Genomic DNA, 21,374 nt, shown 5'->3' on the forward strand with positions numbered 1-21,374 from the left:
AAGTTGCTCTATATAAATCTAGCTAATTACCACAGTATTCATAATCTTTGAAATAAATTTTTTAACAAGATTAAACAAAAAGTCATTCTATATGATGAGAATGTCTGGTGTTTTTTCCCAAAAATTTTTATTTGGTCTGCGAAAAATTTGAAGCAAAACAAAAAAAAAATTGACATAAGAGAAATATTGAAAAAAAAAACTAATCAATTGTAAATTTAGTTTGAACTCTAGATTGAAAATTGAAGAAAAAGAAGAAAAATTGTAGTGATTTTGGGCACAAATGTGTTCAACGATAAGTCTACAACACATGCTCCGATGTGAAAAGTTAATAGGCGCGTGAATATTCACATAAACGCCCCTTAATTCATCCTTACTAAATGTATTTTTATATTATTATTTAGAGATTTATGCTTTATTTTTATGTTATAGGTATTTGAAGGGTTTGATATACAAAAAGCGTAAAATTGAGCTTTATTTTTTTTATTTTTTTATCGACAAAAATAACAAAATTGAGTTTTATTTGATGTCCAGGCAAAACCCATAATCAAAATAGTTTCAATTAGTGGGTCCATTGACAATCGGAAACTACTAGGGAAAATGACCAAGAAATTGGGCTTCATTAGGTGGGCCCATGGAATAGTAGTAGCAACATGTTGCTTAAGAGAGAATTCTTCCTTAGCACGTCAGTGGTCATTCAATTCCAAGATATAAAAGGGTGGTAGGGTTGCATAGATACAAGATTCCCACGGACGAAACAGAAAAAGACGGCGAGGGCCCAAGATTGTTTAGCACGTCAGTGGTCATTCATTTGGTGGGCCCATGATTGTTTTTTGCGGAAAATTTTAACACCATACTCAATTACACACTCATTCACACACTCATACTCACAACAAGAGTAGGGCCCACACACACTGAATGTGTAGTGTATCCGGGCTCCTTCCTTATTGTGAGTGTGAGTGTGTGATTGGATTTATATCTTTCAATATGGATCTCAAAATATATACAATATGGATCTTGTTTGATAGTTCTTGATTAGTTCTATTATATAAAGTTTTCAAACTCATAAAAAATATTATAGATTGAAAAATATAAGCGATGAAAAATGATACGAGTTTCAAAAATTGTCATGGGACAGAGAGAGTATTATAAGGCTCCGTTCCGAAAAGGAAAATAAGTACTTATTTTTTAAGAAAGCAATTTCAAGCTCAAAAATCATGTGCTTACGCAAATTATTTTCTTATGAATATGGATCTTATTTGATAGATCTTATTGAGATCTTTAATACGATGCAAAAAAAATTGAAAATTTATTTTTCATTTACATTATTTTTGAGTTTGAAAATGTGAAATAAGTACTTATTTTTTCAGAAAGTGTTCTGGAACGTGGCCTAATTCATCCATACTAAGTGTATTTTTATATTATTATTTCAGTAAAGATTGAGGTACAGCAGTGGGGGTACAGCAACCCCGTACAGATGGGTTTTGCGCCCATCTCAGGTCTCGCAAAGATGATCGGAGCCGCTCATTTTGTTGAATGATTCGTAAACGCCTTTTTCGATACCGGATTGAGATGATTTTTTACAGGAACCGTAAACAATATGTTTTGAACAAAATAAGCGGCTCCGATCATCTTTGCGAGACCCAAAATGGACGCAAAATCCATTTGTACGGAACTGTTGTACCACGACTGCTGTACCATTAGCAGCTCTCTTATTATTTAGATAAAAGGGTGGTAGGGTTGCATAGATACAAGATTCCCACGGACGAAACAGAAAAATGACGCGAGGGTTTTTTCTGCTGGGGGATTTCGGATGCATGGAATACAGTAGAAACTGAGAGCACGTGGGCTGCGTGGAAATCGACAGTCAACAAAGAACGGGGCTGCTGAGATTTTGTTCCGATTGTCAACAAAGAACACGTGGGCTGCGTAGAAACCGACAGTCAACAAAGAACGGGGCTGCTTAGACTTTTGTTTCGATAGTTTTCTTTCGAGTTTTGTTCATTTTAAGTTATTTGAAGTTTTGTTTAATGATTCGCATTTCGATAACTTATTTTAATTTTTGTTTTTTATAAAAGTTATTCGTTGGTATTTGATTAGTTGATATTTTTTATTTATTTTTTATCTTGCGTAATAGGAGCATGTTTCAAACCAAGATTTTTTATTTTCTTGCTTAATAATGAGTGAGTAGTCGTATATGTAGAAGTCGCGGGATGATTAGCCCACCGTGGCCAGATCGGACGCGTTCTGCTCCTATTTCAAAATAATAATGAAAAAGTAATTTTAGGTTAATAAAGTACGTCCGTTGGACGAACCCAGTCATCGTCGGAGCCTATGTGAACGGAAGACTGGAGGTTCAATTAAAACTCATTTTTCGTTACGCATGGGTAAACGGAGACCATAAAGATTCGCATCTTTCGGGGTAGCTTTTTCTCTCTAAAATCAAACATTTTTAAGAACACCGAACAGAGCAAATAAGTTCAGAACTAGTTACGAGTACTATGAACCATACGACCGTACCTATTTTTAATTATTTGGAAAAAAACTAAACAATTTCTTAGATTTTAGTTAATCTCAACATCAAACGACAAGCCACCTAAGAGCCAGTTCAAATTATAAAAACCCAAGTTTTTAGTCAGTACTCATCACCGTCTTTATATGGATTCGACTCCAGTTTTACCGGATATTGTGTTACGTCGGTGTCCGCCTCACGCTTGGGACAACCAATTAATTTAGAATTAAAAAATGGTCAAGCAGAAGCCCACATCCCTTGTTTGTGGGAGTGTGTAAATAGGTGTCTATTTGAGTGCCGCTATAGCATTTTTGACATATTAAATGTCGTCGTTTTTATTTACATGTATCTTACGTGCGTTATACAGCTTTCGAAATGTGTCAATCGCAATGATAAAACAAAAAAGAAAAGTGTTTTTGATACTCTATAATTACTCCGTACATTTAAAAATTTGTCTTTCACTTGTTCTTCGAAAATTGTGCTACGTAATTTATTTTTAACGCACGCTCAAAAAAAGCATTGTAGCGTGTCTATTGAAAGGTAGAATGCCAAAATTATTTTTCATATCATACCAAATGAAAAGAGACAAAACTAGTATTTTCTAAACGGAAAGAGATGGCGTATAGGTTCCATACGTCATTCAACGACGAGATTGGTGGGATTCAGCATGACAGTGCAAGGAATGGTACTACTGGTACACACAAAAAAATCTGTACCAATGGGTACAAATTTCTTTTCGGGCCCATTTTGGATCTTAAAAAAATAATCGGAGTCGCTCATTTTGTTTAAAATATTTTTCTTATGGTCCCTATAAAATATAAGCTTAATCCGGAATCGGTAAAAGTATTTACAAAACATCCAAACTATGCTCTATTGAATTCTAGAGCGAAGTTTGAATATTTCGTAAATACTTTTACTGATGCCGGATTACCCTTTTTTTTTTTGGAGACCATAAGCAAAGTATTTTAAACAAAATAAGCGACTCTGATCATTTTTTTAGACCCAAAATGGGCCCAAAAAGGAGTTTGTACCTATTAAATCTGTACCAGTAGGCTTTTTGCAGTGCAAGAGCCCATCTGTCTTTTGAGAGGTGATACACCCACCGAACACCCCATCCACCGCACACGTGTGAGGCCCACTCCGGGCCCGCACGAATGATCTGTACTGCTCAATAATTTTAGAAAAAAATTGAGTGGGCCCTCTCAAAAATCATCTCAATCCGATATGTGTAGGTGTTCGTTTCAATCTTTCATTTGTGAACGGCTCGGATCATCTGATTTTGAAAGTTTGGATCGAGCACCAACACATATCGGATTGAGACGATTTCCGCGGAGGCCTACTCAGTTTTTTCTTTTCAAATTATTGAGCGGCTAGGATCATCTGTGCGGGGCTAGGAGTGGACCCCACATGCGAGCGGTGGGTGTGCAGTGGATGGTTGTTCGGTGGGTGTATCATTAATGTTGTTTTTTAGTACCTTTTATCCAACATCACTTCCACATCCCTTTCATGGAAAGTAACTACTTAAGGGTTCGATTCTCGTCAGAAACGCGAGTACTTGATGCAGTGGTTAATACCCCTTAGGTTTGCTCCACCCACTTGCCGCTTAGCGGTACGAACCCCTTTCACAATTCTTTAGAAGTATGCTAAACATCTATAAAAAAATAATAATAAAGTCAATTTTGTTTCTATGGCTAATGCTAAATGGTGACCCCTCTTCTTCTTTATCATCTAATTACATCCGAAATAGGATCGAACTCCATTATTTTTAACAAAGCACGTAAGGCAACGGATATAAGAGTAGGCTGGATATTAAATTTAAAGGAGAAGAAGCTACAATTACCAATCAAACAAAAAAAAAGAAAAACGTATCCGTCATATAAATCATTTTTGCTAAGAATGCTGGGTAGATCATTCATATGCAAAATAAAACTGACACAATATACCATCTAAAAGACCATTACAAAAGGATTTCAAAGGTTTTTTTTTTTTTGGCTTTTTTGCTGTTAAAGATGGATGAGACTTACAAGTGAAAAGAAAGAAAGAAAAACGATGACCAAGACTTTGTGACTGTAGAATACATTCCCTTTGATTAATCAATTGATTTTTTCTCGTATTAAAAGTACTATGAATTACAAGAAATTTTGTGTTATTAAAAGTTTAGTTTTAAATAATCAATGTGAATGTATTCTCTCTTTTTTTTTTTTTTTGAGTAAATTAGCTTGAAATAGAAAAACGCTAACCGAATATTGGAGACTTGAACCTTGTTCCTACATGACTAAATCAATTCAATCAGGCACTAGCCAATATCATTGGTTGCGTATGCTTTTCCTTCTTCTGGATTAGCACAACGTATTTGTCACAAAGTCTCGGTCATAATTAGCCGCCACCACCACTGCCACCACGGCTGCCGCCTCCACCACCACCGCTGTCGCTGCCATCACGCCACATATAACGTTATATGTGTAACAAAAAACGTATTTTTTCGTTTTTCTCGATTTTTTTTATTGAACCCGCTACACTTAACATTTAACGTTATATATGTGACAAATTTCTCTTTTTGTTTTTTTTTATTTTTCTTGTATTGATTTTTTAAAGTTATATAAGTGATAAAAATTTCCTAACATACAACATTATATGTGTGACAAAAAATTTCTAACATGCAACATTTCTTTTTGGTTTTTCTTGTTTTTAGCCTTTAATGTTATATGCTGGTCCATACAAAACATATAACATTATATGTGAATTTTTAAATATCTAAATATCGCAAAAAAAAAAAGAACATATAACATTATATTTGAGCTTCTGCAACTCTGAATCTCACAAAAAAAATATAACAAAACATATAACATTATATATGAGCTTCTGTAGTTCTAAATCTAAAAAAAAAAAAAAAACAGAATATATAACATTATATTTGAGCTTTTGTAGCTCTAAGTCTCACAAAATATGACATATAAAATTATATGTTCTCAAAACAATATCATATATTTTCAACAATATTATATATCTCAAAAAATAACATTATATGTTCACATATCATGCCACCATTATCCTTATTTTCAGTCGCGCCTTGAATCTCAAGTTGAAAGTTGATGAGGCCACAAGGGGTCGAGCTTTATTTTTTCACCGTTTCTTCATCAAAACTTTCATCGAATCCTTCAAAATTTGTGATTTTCTGCTTTCGAATTGCATTCCCATAACCTATATATATATATATATATATATATATATATATATATATATACACACACACACACACACACACACATTCAAAAAAACATAAACAACATTAATATATCTCAAAAACGAGATGTAATATCATATGTCTAACCATAGGAAAAACACATATTACACATGACAGAAGTTCATATATAACGCGTTATATGCTCCGTTGTTCATCACTTATTGAATTGGTCCGCGCAGCAGCCTATTTGACTTGCTTCTTGTAATATATGAATATATCCATATGTGTTTTTGAGAAGCCGCTACGCAGACCAATTCAACAAGAGAATATATAACGTTATTAGTTCCTTTGTTTTGGAGTTTTACAGGATAAAATTAGGTACCAAGGGTAAATTGTCACATATAACATATATGTCTCAATAGAGAAGATCATCTATAACCAAGCCACATCGCTAATCGAGCTTCAAATCACATATTTTCACGTATAAGTCGGAGAGGCCGCTACGTGGACCAATTCAATAAGTGATCGATAACGGAGTATATACCGTTATATATGACAAAAGCTCATACATAACGTTACACGGTACAAAAGATCATATATAACGTTATATGTTCTCTTTATTAAATAAGATAGAATATTTCTAATCTAGAATGTTATATATAACAATATAACGTTATATATTATTATATCTCACTCTAACTAAGAATGTTTTAAAAAAATGACATTAAATAACAACAAAAACACACAAAAATATATTTTTTGTGTGACACAAAATACACACATATAACATTATATATTTTTTCAAAAAACACAACCTGTTCTAACCTTATATGTCTAGCTCTAGAAAAAAAACACATATAATCTTATATATTTATTCAAAAAACTCCAAATATATCAGAAGTAAGTCAGAGAGGCTGTTGCGCAGACCAAATCAATAAGTGATTGCTGAAAAACACAAAGTAGACACCAAATTCCTCCATAGGTAGCGACCACTAGCCATATCCACGCAAGTCCAGAACCCCATCTTCATTACCCCCAAAATCTATAGTTTCATAAAATAGAATCAGGAAACTAAAAAAACAGAAAAAAGAAACCTTAGATGTTAACGAAAATGAGGAAAATCGGGACCTTGGAGGATCCATTGACAGAATCGGATTTTGCGGAAGATTTGGCGTAGCGCTGACAGAATCTTCGAGGATTTGGGGCTGAGATTTAAGGTTTCTGAGGACGAAAAAGCCGGCGAGCTAGAATGGCCGAGAGGAATATCAGAATCAGTCTCAGCGGGCACATTTTTCTTTCTCTTTGTTGTGAGAGAGAGAGGAGGAGGAGGCTGTGCTCCAGATTTGTTTTTGATTTAGGGTTTCTCTATATATATGATAGTATATATAGGACATTTTTGTCTTGGTTTAATTTTTTTTTTAAAAGAAGTGAATTTAAGGTCTTACTAAAATATATTAGTGGATTAGAGAGGTTACAAACATTAGAAGTGGATTAATTGGGTTACAAGTTCTCTATAATGGACCCTAGACCAATTATTTATACTTTTAATCAGTTTTTGATAGCCTAATTACTTTTAATCTCGTTCACTTATTTTTCTTTATGTTTTCCCCGTCAAATTCACTTTAATGCATGAAAATTCCCGATGTGATTACAGGTGAATTTGCCATAAACCAATAATTGTATTTTTATTTGTCCTTTTTCCAATTTTTTTCTTACATTCACGTCGATTTTTTTAGAAATAAGTTAGTATTTATCTTAAGAGAGGTATCGGAAAACTAAAAATATATTTAGACCAAAAACTTAGATTAATTGTCTATAAATGGTTAAAAATTTGAGTTTTGTTTACAATTTGTTCAACCCAATTTATATTTTTATGCTCTTTTCAATTTTAGCTACTAGTCGAGCCCAATTTTTAATCCTAACTATATATTTTGACATAAAAAAAAATCCACTAAACACCAAATATACAAACATCTGTAAGAATAATACTCAAAGTTACTCCATACATCTAATTGCCATAGAATTCATATTCTTTGAAATACTAATAAAAGTCATTCTATATGACGGGAATGTGTGGTATTTTTCCCCAAAAAATTTAATTGGTCTGCAAAAAATTTGAAGCAAAAGAAAAAAAAATCGTCATGAGAGAAATATTGCAAAAAAAAAACTCATCAATTGTAAATTTAGTTTAAACTCTTGTAACTGAACATTGAAAATTGAGAGGGGAAGAAAGAAGAAGAAAAAGTTTAGTGATTGGGGCACAAATGTGTTCAACAAGTCTACAACACACTTGTTTGTGTGAGTATGTAAGAGGGTGTTTGGGAGTCAACTTTTTGGCTTTTCATTTTCAACTTTTTGCTTTTTTGGCTTTTGGGATTATGATCGGAATGTATTTTGTATTTGGTAGAGCATTTGTATGATATGTGCAGAATGCACTTTGTAGTAGGAGTAGTGTTTGAAAGATATGGATTGAAAATGAATTATGGATTGGTTTTTTACTATGTTGCCCCCGATTATTAATAATAGTGTATAATGTATATAGATAATGTTTTAATCAATTTTTTTAAATTTACTTCCGAAATTGGTTATGTACATGACCTGAAAGTGTCCCCCCTTTTTTTAATTATATATTTTTTATTTTAATTATTGTTTGCTGTTATGTGAAGAACTGGTATGAGGTGAAGGAAAATCAGTTGAGAGAAAACGTTTCCTCTTCACCAGATTCTGCGTTTTATCTTAGAAACAAGAAATCGGAAAACCCATTTTCCCTCAAACCCATTTTCCCTCTTCCTGCCAAACACCCAAAACCCAAAAATGAGAATTGGAAAATGTAGAAAGGGGCCATCCAAACACCCCCTAAATAAGTTTCTGTCATATGAAACTATATGGAAGGTAATGAGGCAGCATTATCACCATTCAAGAAATGTGATTCCAAAATCCTCTCTCTTTTTTTGGTAATGAAGGACTAAGCATAGATTATGAAATACGAATAAGTTTGGGGGTTTTAACCCCTACAGAATCTGCATTTAATTGAAATAACAACAAAGACAGAAAAACAATAAGATAGAAAACCCAATGAATAGGTCAACGCTTTCCTTGCTAGCAAGTCAGCACAGCAACTAGCCTCCCGATACTCATGCTTGAGGTTTGTGATAAGTGTCGAAATATTGATATTTTGGCCCTCTAAACTACATTCGTTAGTCATTTATTTATCTTACTTTATATTTACTTTGTCTTTTTTTTTTGTGTTTACAGGTTGCTTGAGATCGTTATCTAAGATTTTGGATAAAAACGAGAGTTTAATGAAGTTTGGGGTTAAAAAGCAAAGTGATTCAAAATTGAAGGATTTATTCGTAGTTACCTAAGGTCCATGGGCCTCTTATGTAATTAATGGTTCAAAATCTATATAAGGGGGTGGAAACCTACTGACGAAGGAAAAAATCAGGAAAGGCTGGACGGCAGCCTTTGACCTTGTTCGAAGAAACGGCAGGACGTCACGGAAAAGAAATTGGGGAACACCATTAAGCCCATGGCCGGCTAATCCCATTCCCTAGGGGGAAGATGAAGCACCGTGCCAAGTAACTTTGTATATGTATAGGTTTAGGTTTTAATATTCGGATCGATTGTTTAACTAGAACTCGTTTCAGTTTTATAGAATGATTTTAATACTTTTAATCTGTTCCGTATTTATATTCGCGGTTTTAAATACGGAGTTAAACAATGGTATTCTTTGATTGTGGTTGGAGTTCTGAGATAGATTATGCTCGTAAGACGGATCGTGCCGTTAGGCGGCCAGATCGGGCTAGTGAGACGGTCCGTGCTATGGGATAGTCTATGCCTTTTAACAACTCAATTATCTTCTTGACGATTATCAGAAGAGATTGCAAGCTCTAACGATAGTCTTTAATGATTCGAATGTTAAACCTAGCCTATGCATATCGTTTTTACGTGGTCGGGGTGGATTTGAAACCCTAGGTCTTTTTCTCATCAGTTTTCAAATCAAATAGTTAGTAGCTTTCTTAATTAATTAGTTTTCTGAAGTCAAACTATTCAAATCTTTTTCTCTTCAAATTAATCGAAATTATAGTAATTCAACCTCACTGTCCCTACGGATCGACACTCGGTCTTGACCACTATTCTACAGAGTAGTAGTTAACTCCAAGGTTTTATAAATATATTTTTGACACGGTACGACGCGGTCAAATTTTGGCGCCGTTGCCGGGGACAGTTTGCACGATTACATTCTTTCGATTAGTTTTTATTTTAGTTCTTAGTTAGCATTTTTTTTTTATTGTTTTTATTATTACTTTTTTTTGTAGCATTTTTTCTAGTGCAGGATTATCGACTTTACGAGGAGAAAAAAAAAATGAAAGCTGGCAACTGCTTTGTGGTGGGGAAAATTCTTAACAAAGTATTGTAAGATTTTTTTTTTTTACTTGCATTAGTTGAGAGGCTTGCACTAGGGTTTTATTTTATTTTATTTTATTTTATTTTTATTTTCTATTTTTGTCTCCTTTTAAAAAATCAAAATACCAAAAAATAAATAAATAAATAAAAGATGGCTTATTTTGCAAGTTGCTATGGAGGGTATGAAAATCAATTTGATCGATCAGTGTCAACTTTACCCAATTATTGGCAACATGTGCTTGATGATACTGTTCCTAAATTTTATGGTATAGCTGGAGAAAATCTATACTTACATCTAGAAAAACTTGAGGAGATTTGTGCTAATGATGAAGTGGCTCTGTTTAGATTGTTTCCGTTGTCTCCAAGAGATCATGCTAAGAATTGGTTTCATTCTTTAAGCCCACAATCTGTTCGTACATATGGAGATATCCAAATATTATTTACCAAAGAGTTCAACCCCATTTACGAGACTCACATGCTATTTTGCGAAATCTCAAATTTTTATCAACAAGAAGATGAGTCTTTTCCTCAATGCTGGTGGCGGTTCAAATATTCACTTTGCAATTGGTTTCAACATACCTATGAACTTAGTTATGTTCTGGGTATATTTTTACAAACGTTTAAATTTTGAAATGCGTCAGATTATAGATAAGAGGTGCAATGGTGAATTTTTGGACAAGGATGGAGAAGAGATTTGGGATTATTACGATCAATTTGCTAAGGATTGTCTCTCCTGCAATCAAATTGAAAATTTTGAACTGATCAATTCTAATGCGTTGGCAGAAGAAACCACAGAGCCACTTGTAGCTTGCAAAATAGTTGATCCAAGCGATGAACCTAAAGTGCAACAATCTCCTCAAGAGCATTCTAGTACACTTGAGATGGATTTTCATGATACGACTCTTGAGAAATTGGTGCCAATAATTGTGAAAAGTCCACTTGATCTTGATAATCATATATCCCCTATCATAGATGATGCCATCACTTCTATTGAGCATCCACCATTACAAAAGATTATTGAGTTAGAACAAATTGATTTTCTTGGTGTTGATCTTTTTGATGTGGCTTACCAACCATTTTTATTGAAACACATCGACAGCTTGAAAATTAATTTGGTTTGGAATTCGCACTTGGTGGAATCTCAGTTTTCCACGCGGCTAAGGCAATTGAGATACTCTAAGTATTTGATTTTGTGGCATGGTCGCGTACAATTTTTAACGGAGTCCTTGAAGTGGGGTGAGACGTTCATATTAGTTGCTCTCCTTAGTGTAATGAATGATTGGATTTCACATGATGGGAGTGAATGTCATAAACTTTTTGTATATTTTCTGTTTTTTTATTTTTGTTTTGTTTTCTTTTTCTTCTCTCTTTCTTAGGTTAGTTATTTATTTTTCTTGTTTCTTTTTGTTGTGAGGACTAACATTGCAGGACGCTTTCATTCACGTTGGGGGGTCTCCTTCCCGCTATCTAAATTATTTCCTACGTAGTTCTCCATTGTGAGGTGATACCTTTCCCTTCTTTTTCTTTTATGTCCTCTATTTTTGTTCTTTTGCATTCAATGAGGGCATCGAATGGTTCAAGTTGGGGGGAGGGACTACTTCGTAGTTTATTTTTTCTTAGAGTCTTAAAAATCCAAAAAAAAATTAAAAATTTTGAAAAATCTAAAAAATATTGGTACCTTTTTGCATGCGGTTTGACACTTGTTGTGATTACTTGTTGGATGACTGAGTTGAGGTGCGTTGCCTACCGTAATGATATCTGTTTTTGGCATGGTAGTTCTACTTGCTAGCTTGTCTTAAGAAGTTGATTAGGGCACTTTGGTTTGGCACTCTTGCACTTCACGTATACTTGGGCCTTGATCGCTTGTGAGTTGTGAATTGACTGTTCTTGATGGCTAGATTAGTGGAGACTTATGCCCTAGTGAGCTTTCGTGCCTTAAGCTTTTTGTTGGAGTGGTGTCGAATAAACTCTTTGTTTGTCATGGAAAGAAACACATTTGCTGTCAATCTCATTATCTTTGGTCGCCAAGTGTTGGACTAGAATGCATAACAATATCTCTTGGTTTTGGTTTGTCACATGGATGTTACACCCCTGGGAGAGGATTATAGGCACTTTCTTGATATTTGGGCCAATTCATTCCTTTGTGTTCACATTTATCCCTTGCGAGCCACATTGAGCCTTATATATTTAGCCTTTTCTTAGTTAGCTCCACTTTCCATATTGTGTTTGGAGAAAGGCAAAAATATAAAGGTATAATTTTTGGATAGATTGTGAAATTTTGTACTTGAATTGGTGGTGCCCCTAAAAAAAAGAAAAAGAAAACACAACACAAAAGAAAAAAAGAAGAAGAAAGGGGCACCGGTATGTTTGAAAAGGAGGAATTGTGTTTTATGATTGAAAAATGTTGGAAGGTTAGAAGGAGAGATAATGTGGAGTTGAAAAGTGGAAAAAAATTGGGCGCACATTATTAAATTAGCCCTAAGTTGTTTGCCTATTCTCGGACACGTGATGTTTTACCGTAACCTTGAAATATTTTTCCTTACCCCACATTACAACCGAAATTAAAGTCCTATTTGATCCTTGGGGTGATGGGAAGTGGATTGAAGGATGTGAGAGAGAGTTCCAATGCTTGGTGGTTCGTTCATGAGACCGTGTGTCCATATAAAGCATTCTTTTCGTGTCTTGTGTGCGAAGTACTTTGCTTTCCATTTACATAATTTCAAGCCGCACACTTGAGAGTTACAATATGCACCTTATTTCGAGTGATTTTCTTTGTGAGTGCATGACACACTTGTGGTTGAGGATTGAAAGTCAAGACTCGGTCCACAGAGAGCGGTTAGTCATGGCACACTTGTGGTTGAGGCCTATATCACACACACGCTAAGCCTAGGTGCAATGGTTTATTTCTTGACTTGATAGTGTTTGGAACTATTTGTGCCTTCTTATATCTTTGAGGGAGTTGCACATTCTTCGCTTGATGGACCAATGAGTTGCATGTTGAGTTTCAAGTTCCATGTAGAAGGGTTCATGGTGTTTTGTGGGTTATTACTGCTGAAAATCCTCTCGAGACTTCACTCGTCCTACCGGGGCCACCTGGGGGTTTAAAAGAACTATCCATTTTAATTTATTTTCATTAGTTGTTTGCTAGGAACTAGCAAAGTGTAAGTTGGGGAGTGTGATAAGTGTCGAAATATTGATATTTTGGCCCTCTAAACTACATTCGTTAGTCATTTATTTATCTTACTTTATATTTACTTTGTCTTTTTTTTTTTGTGTTTACAGGTTGCTTGAGATCGTTATCTAAGATTTTGGATAAAAACGAGAGTTTAATGAAGTTTGGGGTTAAAGAGCAAAGTGATTCAAAATTGAATGATTTATTCGTAGTTACCTAAGGTCCATGGGCCTCTTATGTAATTAATGGTTCAAAATCTATATAAGGGGGTGAAACCTACTGACGAAGGAAAAAATCAGGAAAGGCTGGACGGCAGCCTTTGACCTTGTTCGAAGAAACGGCAGGACGTCACGGAAAAGAAATTGGGGAACACCTTTAAGCCCATGGCCGGCTAATCCCATTCCCTAGAGAGAAGATGAAGCACCGTGCCAAGTAACGTATATGTATAGGTTTAGGTTTTAATATTCGGATCGATTGTTTAACTAGAACTCGTTTCAGTTTTATAGAATGATTTTAATACTTTTAATCTGTTCCGTATTTATATTCGCGGTTTTAAATACGGAGTTAAACAATGGTATTCTTTGATTGTGGTTGGAGTTCTGAGATAGATTATGCTCGTAAGACGGATCGTGCCGTTAGGCGGCCAGATCGGGCTAGTAAGACGGTCCGTGTTATGGGATAGTCTATGCCTTTTAACAACTCAATTATCTTCTTGACGATTATCGGAAGGGATTGCAAGCTCTAACGATAGTCTTTAATGATTCGAATGTTAAACCTAGCCTATGCATATCGTTTTTACGTGATCGGGGTGGATTTGAAACCCTGGGTCTTTTTCTCATCAGTTTTCAAATCAAATAGTTAGTAGCTTTCTTAATTAATTAGTTTTCTGAAGTCAAACTATTCAAATCTTTTTCTCTTCAAATTAATCGGAATTATAGTAATTCAACCTCACTGTCCCTGCGGATCGACACTCGGTCTTGACCACTATTCTACGGAGTAGTAGTTAACTCCAAGGTTTTATAAATATATTTTTGGCACGGTACGACGCGGTCAGTTTGTCACCATGATTCCCTCCATTAGGAACTTGCAATCAGTTGTCAAATTGCTCAAAGGATGAGCTGTTGACTAATTTCGGTCTTGAATGGTATTGATCACTGCAATAGCATCCAGATAACAATGTTGAAATAATGAAGATCATTTGCAAGTTTGAGGCCATCCCTTACGGCCAACAACTCCGCTGCCAAGGTCTAGCACTTCCCAATTTTTCTTCGGAAGCCAATAATAAAACAGCCATTGTGGTCCCGAAAGAGACCCCCGCAAGCGGCATTGCCTTGAGAATCCACTGCCCCATCAATATTAAGCATCACCATGCCAAAATCGGGAGGTTTCCACCCAACCCAAGCCGTGGATGGATTGGAATTTCGCTCAGCGTTATGGGCTGTAAAGTATGATTTCGAAGCCCAAGCCAAAATATCAGTGTGGTTAAATAAAATTTGTTTCCGGTTGTTCCAAATACACCAACAAGCCAGGGGGAAAGATTATCGCCCAAGGCAAATCCGACGGGTGGGTAAGCTTGGACTGACAATTGGAGAGGAGCCACTTAGGAAGAGACTCAAAAAGGAAGTGAGGACAAAGGGAAGGGAGAAGGAGAAGATGCCAAACAGAGCGGGCAAAGGGACAATCACGGAGCACATGAAGGTTGCTTTCAACATGATTCGGGCAATGCACGCGAATAGGGTCAGGAGTGATAGAGTGCCAGAGCGGGTAAACAGATTTGTCTTTCGTGGACAGACGCCTGTGCCCAACTAACCAAAGTGACCAACACGCAGGTTAGCACGGGTTTTCCCACAAATCTCTGACCTTAAGAGAGCAATCAGCGCGAGGGAAAGAGGCCCTTCAGCTCGAAGGGGTCCCAAATCCAGCCAGTTATCGAACCAAAAACTGGTGGTCGCCCCATTACGAATGACGACTCTCTCACCTTTTGTAAACAGCTCATTACCTTTACAAATACTCCTCCAAATTGGAGAAGGCTTAGACACTTGTTTGATCGTATTCCCGTACTTACCCTTGAGGACACGGCACCAAAGAGAGAATTAGGTTCATTATAAAATCTCCAATTGAGATTGACCAAAGCCACTTTACTAGCTTCGTGCGAACTGCAAATACCAAGACCGCCTAGAGATTTCGGTTTAACAACATTCTTCCAATTCACTGCATGAAGCTTGCGGCTTTCCTCCGAGGAACCCCAGAGGAAATCCCGATTCACTTTGTCCAATCTATCCGTGACAGATTTGGGCAGAGCGTTTGTTTGAGAAATGTAAGCGGGAATAGTGGAATTCACGGAATCAATGAGCGTGTGTCGCCCAGCCAGGGCAAACATTTTTCCTAACCCAACAAGCGAGATTTGCTTGGACTTTGTCAATAAGGTTCTGGAAGGTTTCTTTATTGGGCCGGGAATGGTGCATAGAACAACCCAAAAATTTCCCCAAATTGGAGCACTAACAACAAAAAACCAGTATACAATAACACAAATGTCCCATGCAGACACGCAGTTGTCTTCCCACATAACAAAGCTCCTCGTCGTCAAAATGTAGTACAGGTACTGAACTTTTAAACCGTTCTATCAAAACGACAATGATTCGAATGACAATTTACAATTAAGCATCTTCCAACCACAGCACAATTTCATACCAGAATGTGAAAATTTGAAGAAAAGCTTGGTCACGGACCCATACCAAGTTATCCGTGAGTTGTTGCTTTGCTTTTGCGGTTCCAAGTCGGAGTAGTCTCAATAAGCTTATGGGGAACAAGCCGTCTCTCCCGCTTGGTAAGCTTGAGGAAATTGCTAACTTTCAGCTTAGCTGTCTCGGCCTCCTCTTCTGGAGTTATTTCCCTAACTACCACGGTCAATCTACACTCCGGTTTATGCATTACTCCGGATCTTCCTCTAGCGTGGAAAGAGACTCTCTTTAGGAAGAGACCCTTCCCAACGAGTGGAATGGGTAATCACTTAATAACATATAAGACCTTTCCACTCATTGCCAACTGGTTTTGAGATGAATATAAAGTTTCTACATGGTATCAGAGCGGGGCCTGTTTCACCCCACATTTTAAAAAAAATTTACAATCCACACCCCACGATGACAGACTAGCAAAAATGATGCACGATGATAGGACTCAAAAGTGACCACACGTGACAGACCTCAAACGCGGCTGGCTGCACGTGAGGGAGATGTTAAAGAAATAAAGTTTTTCACATTGCTTAGGAGTGAAATGGGTAATCACTTAATAACATATGGGACCTCTTCAGTCATTGCCAATTGATTTTGAGATGGATATAAAGTTTCTACAGAATGCCTCAGCTGCAAGAAGCATGAAAAACATACAATAAGCATATTTCAAGTAAAATCAAGAAGGGGGATTCATTTTTTGTAGTTACCAACAAGGAGACGATCTGGGTCTAATCCGTGATTGTGGGTTGCATTTGCCCTGGCTGAGTGTATAACCTACACAGAAAGAATTGATTTTGTTTTTAAAATGCACGAAAACTATTTGAAATGCACTCAAAAAACAAAAGGATGATGCTATGGTGCTCCCGGTGATTTTGGGGGCACAGTAATTTTTGGCACAACTTCACAATTATAAGTATAACTAAAACCAATAACAAGCATAACAGAACCCAAATAAGACATAATCAAAGAATATCCAAAAAATCAATCAAGGCATAATTAAACCCAACCAAGGCATAACTAACAAGTTATGCCTTGTTATGATTCTGTTATGCTTGTAATGAGTTTTAACTATACTTATAATGATTTTGTTACGCCAAAAGTTACGGTGTCCCCAAAATGACCGGAGACACCAAAGTCATTCCCAAAACAAAAACATTGACATTGACCTTTTTTCCCATAGGCAGAGATGGATCTTTGTCCATATGATATGGACATGACTGAATTACAGAATCTCGCTTTATAATAAATGCTCTGAGTTAAAGAACTCTTAGGACAAAAATTCCATCTAAAAAAAGTAGCTTTCCTTTATCCTCACCCCCAAGAAGGTAAGAACTTGTTTTCCCTTTCGCACATGAAATCTATGACATAACCATTATAAAATGTGCGTATAATCACGTGTAAAATGTTTAATAGTTTTTATCACCTGATATACAGTTTTGGAGGCTCGCTTAACCGTCACTTGCAACTGCAACAATGCGTCTTCCACACACATGCCACGAACTAATGCAGCAACCAAGTTCACCTTCTTAGGACTCTGAAAACAGCAGGGCATTAAACACAGTCAATGCAAAACAAAAACCAAATTTAAAAAATAGTACGTGCGTAAGGAAGTTCCCTTTATCAACCCTTTGGTCTATTGACACTATTTCTGACAGGAAAAATCTAGCTTACCATGATCTTTCCAGTGGTCCAAAGACTCCAAACTAGCTGGCCATTAGTTCAAGAATACTTTTAAGAGTTAAAAACTGCAAAATGTTAATGACTTGTGATGATCGCAGATTGGTTTGCATCCGTAATTTTCTTTGAAACTGTTTAATGTCTCGTGCTATAATTGATACTCCATCCGTCCCTTTTTTTTGTGTCCAGTATTTCATTTTGGACTGTCCCTTAATAAGTGTCCATTTTGTAAAGTTAAGGGGGTAAAAGTTGGTGCATTGTCTATTTTGTCCCTAAAAGTATATTTCATTTTGAAAAGTTAGTGAATAAAAGTGTAATGATGATGGGTAAATAGGAAAAGTGGAGGAAAAAGTTGATGTGAAATGTGTAATGATGATGTCTTTTTAATAAGTTGGAGTTACGAAGCAGGACACTTAAAAAGGGACGGAGGGAGTAAGAGCCCGTTCCAGAACGCGAAAAAAGTCTTTATTTTTTAAGAAGGCAATTTCAAGCTCAAATATTATGGACTTATTGAAATCTAAAAATATGAAATATGGATCTTGTTTGAAAGAACTCATCGAGATCTTTTATACGATGCAAAAAAAATTGAAAATATATTTTTCATTTACATTATTTTTGAGTTTGAAAATGTGAAATAAGCTGCTTATTTTTTAAGAAGATTTCTGGAACGGAGCCTAATAGAACATCATCTATTTTGTTTTTTCCCCCTGTCCCATTTTGTTTGTCGCTCTTCCAGCTCCAACTTTAAAGGACACATACCATTAATGCATTGGAATTCAAATTTAAAGGCCTTGTTTCCAACATCATCAATTTAACGGCCTTGTTTCCGACATTACATCTAAGTACCTGGAAGCATTAAAATTACTAAAAGTCCCTAGGAGTTTATCAATGAAAGAAGTCAAACAAAGAGGAATCTCACACCTATTTTATGCCTTTTAAAACTGCTAGAACTTTTGAAGGTTTAGATAGAACTTTCTGCTTTTCAGGTTTACCATTGCCCAATGCCAGAACAGGCGTCAATGGAGAAGAAATAGGTGTTTCATCAGATGAACTAGCAAGCAACGTCCTTGAAGTGGAAAATTGCTGCAATAAAAGAACAAAGAATGAGAGTTAACAATTAAGCAAGAAAACTGCAGAAATATGATTTACGGAACTGGATTCAGTATCTTAGTCACTTTCTTTTTCTTTTATGGAAATTCAATGGCAGGGTCAGCTAATAAATAAACATCCATTATATCTCAAAAGCCATCAACATCAGACGATTTTTTTAAGTCAACCCACAACACAAGAAAGAAATGAACTATTTATACATATCATCAAGTAGGAGAACAATAAGCCTCAGGCCCTCAGTCAAGAATCTTTCATGTGCACTCTGGAAGTCCACAAACGCTATCCCATCGATCATTGGTGCACATGTACAGTTTGAGATAGTCTATCAAGGAGGACAATAGACGATCATCAAAAAAGCTTGGTTAAATTCAGAAGAAAAATCTTAGAATTACCAACTGCTGCCAATATTTGATACAATGGCCTTGAGTTGTTTAGAGAAGACGAAGAACTTAGGATCTGCAAATTAGGCAGCTCGCCTGCAAAAAAAGATTCAAAGTTAATACATCAATGGGTAAAGCTACCTACGACACTGCGATGCATGAAACAAAGATATACCAAGTCGCATAATAGCACACTAAGTTGCATGGACTCTTCCAACTTTTGAAGTTTTAGAACATGTCAGTTGTGGGCAACATCTCCAGCCGGATATAAACTCAACAGTTTCACATAAGTAGTGTAGGACCAAAACACACACACACGATATGCGAATAGAACATAGTAAAGAAATCAACACACAGAATATACGTGGTTCCCTAATACTGGGTACGTCTACGATAACGAGAGCGGCTGTCGTTTCTTTTTCAATCAACTGAAACAGGGTTTACAACATGGAGTATTTATACCTACTCTATTCTAACCTTAAGAACATGTACACTAGATTAGGGAAAATAGCATCTTAGGTATTTTATCGAAGCAAAACCCAAAATAAGCATTGTACCAAGTTAGCAATAGTCCCTTATAAGATTAGGTAAAATAAATTTTGCAATAGTGCTTAGGTAAATTTACCTAAAAACTATTCACCATTTATACATTTAATATTATTTTCTCTCTCTTCTAGCCACTCTTTCTCTCCTCCAACAAAAAGAATAGTGAAAAGAAAAGAAGAAAAAGAAAAAGAAAGTATTATTTTAATAGAGAATAGGTAAAATAAATAGTATTGATATAGTATTGAAAGAGATGTGAGTAGTTAAAAAGAAAAATGTGCACTGTTCACTGGCATTTTTGGCTCAAATTTTGCCTAATCTGATATACTTGCTCTAATCCGGTATTTGGCCTGTATCCAAAAAATATTCCTGTACTGCCCTTTTCTAAAATTTCTTAGTATCTATTCATATTAACTTATGAGCCTTAAGTTCAAAAAAGTAGGCAAGTTCAGCATATAAATATGTATAACAATTACTCCCTCTGTCCCTTATTTTGAGTTCAGTATTTCATTTTAATTGTCCCTTAATAAGTGTTCATTTTGTAAGGTTAGTGGGTAAAAGTTGATGCATTATCTATTTTGTCCCTGAAAGTAGATTCCATTTTGAAAAGTTAGTGAGTAAAAGTGTAATGATGATTGAAAAGTAGGAAAAGTGGAAGAAAAAGTTGATGTGAAAGGTAGAATGATGATGTCTTTTTAATAAGTTGGAGTTACGTACGAAGCAAGATACTTAAAAAGCAGAAATGCTAGGTACAAAGAAAACTTACCCCGAAAGTACTCCGAAAACAGTAATCAATGGTTGAGATTCATTTTGATGATTATGTCACACACATCAAAGTGAATCTCAACCATTGATTGCTGTTTTCGGGGTACTTTCGGGGTAAATTTCTTTATATAACATTTTTGGCATAACGTGCACTACATCCTTACCCAAAAAAAAAAACATGCACTACATTTGTTTGTAAATCTCAATTATACTAAATAAAGTCCTTAGGGAAAAAAAAAAAAAAAGGAAGGCATACACCAGTGTCATCGGACATGAGAATTCAAGGCCCCGGCAATCATATATGTACCCGTATGGCCGTACCTGATAGGCTTACTGAGTCCATGTAAGTTAGGTATCAAACCAAATTTCAAAGTCATATTAAATTTTTAACCTAGATGACCCCAATTGATTGAGACATAAAACTCGATTTGGTTTGGTATGGTTTGGTTTATATTGAATTTTTAACCAGTGAAGAGAATTTTTTTTTCATCTAAAGCAAAACATCTGACATATCTTTTTCTCCGTAGGGGTGAGTAAAAAAACCATTGATCCGTGAATCTAGTCCAAACCAATCGAAACCGCATAGTTTGGTCCGGTTTTTTAGAAGTGTGGTTTGGCTCCGATTTTAAATAATTATAAACCGTGTTCAATGATTTAGTATGTAGATTTATGTTAATGGTTCAGGTTTCAATCCGATCCAAACCGTATGCATGTATGTATACGTATGTGTATATGTAGGTATATATATTGATATATACACGATTTAGATATCGGAACTGATTTTTGCGCTCCACTTTTACTGACAGTGCTCCACTTTTAACGTTTTTTGAATGAGCTCCACTTTTAACATAAAGTTCAAAGTAACTTCATAAACAAAGTGGAGCGCGAAAATCAA

Source organism: Rhododendron vialii, chromosome 3a (assembly GCF_030253575.1).
Source record: "Rhododendron vialii isolate Sample 1 chromosome 3a, ASM3025357v1".
Taxonomy (NCBI): Eukaryota; Viridiplantae; Streptophyta; class Magnoliopsida; order Ericales; family Ericaceae; genus Rhododendron; species Rhododendron vialii.